General features: G+C 37.9%; 1 protein-coding gene across 1 annotated transcript in view; it reads left to right on the plus strand.

The window, feature by feature from the left end:
• Window positions 1-5,000, plus strand: part of LOC144976095 (uncharacterized) — an 18,631-nt gene that overhangs the window by 11,805 nt on the left and 1,826 nt on the right. The window lies entirely within an intron of this gene.

The following is a 5,000-nucleotide window of genomic DNA, read 5'->3' on the forward strand; positions in this document are numbered from 1 at the left end:
ACTCGAAACTGATATAACCAAGTAAAATGACATTGAAATATTTTAATTCTTTGTACTGTGAAGGAAAAAAAAAACAAAAAACGTTTTTCCAAATGAATTGTAGGCCAAAAAACTCGTCCTTCAATTATCGATCGATTGAATTGACTCTCATCTTGTCAAAGACTCCCAGACATGGCACAACAAAGAAGACTTCAGGGAATTCCCAGGAATGAGAGTTTGCACAGGACGGGTGCCATTTTCATTTTAATCGACCGATAGTTGAAGGACGAGTTTCCTGACTTTTGTTTTTAAAACTTGTTTTTCTTTCTCATTAAAAAAAGAAAATTTAATTTACAGCAGAAATAATGCCATTGAGATTAAATAATTTCCTGTGTTCAATAAAAAAAAAGGCCAATGGATTCTTCTTCTTCTTCTTCTTCTTCTTCTTCTTCTTCTTCTTCTTCTTCTTCTTCTTCTTCTTCTTCTTCTTCTTCTTCTTCTTCTTCTCCTTCTTCTTCTTCTTCTTCTTCTTCTTCTCCTCCTCCTCCTCCTCCTCCTCCTCCTCCTCCTCCTCCTCCTCCTCCTCCTCCTCTTCCTCCTCCTCCTCTTCCTCCTCCTCCTCCTCCTCCTCCTCCTCCTCCTTCTTCTTCTTCTTCTTCTTCTTCTTCTTCTTCTTCTTCTTCTTCTTCTTCTTCTTCTTCTTCTTCTTCTTCTTCTTCTTCTTCTTCTTCTCCTTCTCCTCCTCATCCTCCTCCTCCTCCTCCTCCTCCTCCTCTTCCTCCTCCTCCTCCTCCTCCTCCTCCTCCTCCTCCTCCTTCTTCTTCTTCTTCTTCTTCTTCTTCTTCTTCTTCTTCTTCTTTCCTCTTCAAGTACCAAGTCTGTGCCAGACATCGGTGATCATGATACGCCATCCATCTCTCTGATCAGACAACCTCAGAAAACTAATAATATTACTCTTCTCTTTCTTTGTCACCCAGCTGTTCAAACTATTCAACTATGTTTTTCTTGGTCTACCTTTGCTCTTTTTACCTTCTATCTTTACTATGAGAGCAAGATATTCAATACATTTTTGTCGATTTAGGTGCCCTAAAAATTGTTTTGTTTTTTTTTTTTGTCTTGTTCTTATTGTACGAATTAATAACCCTTTAGTTTAGAGGTGTCAAATTGATAAAATAAGATGAATGTGCCCATGTTCTGAAAGAATTGTATATTTTTCTTTTTTAGATTTTGGATAGATTTTTTTCTTCAAATGTCGACTGATTAAAATGACGCTCAACTAGTCAAAAATTCTCAAACCTAGGACTTCTTTGAAATATCAGATTTGAGAATATTTGACAAGTTGAGATTGATCTTAATCTGTCAACGTGTGAAAAAAAATGGCCATTTAAAAAAAGAAATTTTGCATGTTTTTGATCAGATTTTGGATAGGAAGTAAAGACTGTACCGCTGAGCCAAAAAAAAAAATAAATAAATAAAAAAAATAAAAACACACACAAACATTCTCCACAGTAATGAATTCGAGAGGACGAGAGACGCATGCGCACAACCAACATGACGTTCTCTCTCTAATAACTTTTCAGCCGGTGACGTCACCGACTATGGGTGACGTCCAATCAAGGGACGCTACTCTTCCGCTAATCTCATTCCCTATTTTTTTTAAATACCTTTGAATAATGCAAGGCAGTGTCGTGATGGAATTGTGTCCTCACTCAAGAAGTTTGAATTATTCAAGGTAGTGATGTTAAAATCACTCAAGCGCATCGTTATTCTCCTTTTATAAAAAAAAAAATACAGACAGGATTATAATTTAACTGTCGCATGACGTCACGTCCCTTACATTTATTTTCACCAAAGAGCATTATTTAACATATTGATCCATTGACTAAACACGACGTATACATATATGCAGGTCTGCCATTCCAACCGATTATGGGCCTAGTTTAACATTGTTGTAATATTTTGCGTCATTTTTTTTTGAGATTTCCATTACAAAAATGAGCCCATTAAAAGGTGGCCATCAGACCTGCAAATTGTCGTTAGTAGTGCTAATGGGAACAAGTTGACTGCACTTTGACTAAACATTTTTTCCTTTTTTCCAACCAGCAAACTTATACGTCATAGGTTAATCGATTAAGATGACCCAGTAGATTTATATATTACAAGATGTTCAACGAATGTATTTTTACGTGCACCATAGATACGTATACCATAAATTCCTCTATATAAAATTACCCCCAACGTACGAATAGGGATAGTTCTTTATTTTACTATATTATACTGTCACGGGGTAACAAAATTACCCCCGACGTACGAATAGGGATAGTTCTTTATTTTACTATATTATATTGTTACGGGGTAACAAAATTCCCCCGACGTACGAATAGGGATAGTTCTATATTTTTACTATATTATATTGTCATGGGGTAACAAAGTTACCCCCGACGTACGAATAGGGATAGTTCTATATTTTTACTATATTATATTGTCATTGGGTAACAAGATCACCCCCAACGTACGAATATGGATAGTTCTTTATTTTACTATATATTGTCACGGGGTAACAAGATTACCCTCGACGTACGAACAGGGATAGTTCTTTATTTTACTATATATTGTCACGGGGTAACAAAATTACCCTCGACGTACGATTAAGGGGTTAAAAAAACAAGTTATTCCATTGGTTGACCTGTTGAATACAACTCACGATTTGCTTTCTTTTTTGGACTTGTCTTTTGACGTCATTTTTTGGTCAGTGTCAGACTATGAGTTTACGATGGCTACGGTCTAACCGTAGCCATCGTTATGTTACAGCCTGATACTGAAATCCAAAAGGACTGGCAGTTTGACGTCATTATTGGGTTTTTGCACCGCCTAGTGAGTTGTCGTTAGTAGTGCTCATGGAAACAAGTGGTCCCATTGGTTGAACTATTGAATACAACTCACGATTTCTTTTCTTTTGTGGCAAAAGACTGGCATTTTGACGCCATTGTTTGGTCAGTATCAGGCCATAACTTTACGAAGGTCACGGTCTAACCCACCACCTCCATTCGGTAATAAGTCGGATTCTGCTAAAATGAAGAAAATCGAAGTTAAAGTGAAAACGATTAGAATTTCATAATTGTAGCCTTAAGTATTTTGAGAAACAATTCTCTTTTTTTTCTCCATAAATCATGCATATCAAGTATTTTTTTTTTTTTAGATTTCATTAGTTTTTAGAACTTAAAAGTCATTTATCCGTATCATAATTTACCCGATATTCAATCGGGGAGGCCTTCCGTACGGTCCTCGAGGTAAAGGAATTGCCTCAAAATGTTACTAACCCTTATTTTTAAAAAATCAAAATCTAATTCCGGATAGAACTAATCTCAAAACGCTGATAACCGTGCAGTAATAGAAAATAGAGAGTTTGTTGGGGGGAGGGGGGTTCTATTAAGGTTAGAAGCAGTTTTTTTCCCTTAAAAAAATTTCCTTTATTCATCCAATAGGGGAAATTTGTCTTTTGGGTCTTTTTCAAGGGAAGACTGGATTAACCCAGGCGTCAGCCGCAGTGCAGTGCCGCAAATTGAGCAAGGGCGGGGTGACTTGCTCAAGGACACACAGCGCAGCGGCGAGTGATCGAGCTCCGTACTTTTCGGATACGAATCAAAGACCGTACCGCTGTGCCACGCTACCCCTCCCCCCCCCCCCCCCCCCCCCCCCCCCCAATGACGTAGGCAAGGTCTCCCTTATATCGGATTGAGCGTAGCCATCGTAAAGTTATAGCCTGACACTGACCAAAAACTGACTTCAAAAGACAAGTCTTTGGCCACAAAAGAAAACAAATCGTGAGTTGTATTCAATAGTTCAACCAATGGGACCAGTTGTTCCCATGAGCACTACTAACGACAATTCACTAGGCGGTGCAAAAAAAAACAAACCAACAAATAATGACGTCAGAAGACCAGTCCTTTTGGGTTTCAGTGCCTAGCCATCGTTATGTTATTCTGTCATCTGCATTTTTTGCGGCCGCAAATATCAGGGCGATCCGCAAATTTTGGCAAATTTCCCAAAATTGGCAAATCGTGGCAAATTTTGGGAAAATTGGCAAATCGCGTGATAAATTTTGGGAGAAAAAAGAAGCCAAAACAAAATAACGGAAAAAAAAGTACGAAACTTGAGAAATGTTGCAGCTTTGGCTGGGCCCAAACCAAGGGAAGCTACTCTCTACGGATAATGATCCTTTTAAATCTTTGTAACAACGCTATTGTGTAAATTAATCAATGTAGCCTCCTTAAATTTAAATGTAATATATTGTCTTTTATATATATATTTTCTCTGTATTGCGTGTTAATTTTTACTGAAACGCTTAGTTCTCCTCGGCAAATTTTTGGGTAAATTTTGGTCTTTTTGGCAATTTTCTTGAAAACATTTGGGGGTTTTGGGGGGCAAAATTTGGCAAATTTTAGGTCCCAATTTAGCAAAAAATGCAGATGACAGAACTGTTATAGCCTGATACTGAAATTCAAAAGGTTTGGTTTTTGCACCGCCTAGTGAGTTGTCGTTAGTAGAGCTCATGGAAACAAGTTATTTCATTGGTTGAACTATTGAATACAACTCACGATTTGTTTTGATTTGTGGTAAAAGACTGGCATTTTGACGTCATTTTTTGGTCAGTGTCAGCGTGGCCTTCGTAAAGTTATGGCCTGATACTGACCAAAAAATGACGTCAATATGCCAGTCTTTTGCGACAAAAGAAAACAAATCGTGAGTTGAATTCAATAGTTCAACCAATGAAATGACTTGTTTCTATGAGCTCTACTAACGACAACTCACTAATGACGTCAAACTGCCAGTCCTTTTGGATTTCAGTATCAGGCTATAACATAACGATGGCTACGGTGTCAGGCCATAACTTTACGAAGGCCACGCTGACACTGACCAAAAAATGACGTCAAAAGACAAGTCTTTGGCCACAAAAGAAAACAAATCGTGAGTTGTATTCAATAGTTCAACCAATGGGACCAGTTGTTCCCATGAGCACT

Source organism: Berghia stephanieae, chromosome 7 (assembly GCF_034508935.2).
Source record: "Berghia stephanieae isolate SIO BIC M18660-M18661 chromosome 7, UCSD_Bste_1.3, whole genome shotgun sequence".
In the NCBI taxonomy this organism is placed as follows: Eukaryota; Metazoa; Mollusca; class Gastropoda; order Nudibranchia; family Aeolidiidae; genus Berghia; species Berghia stephanieae.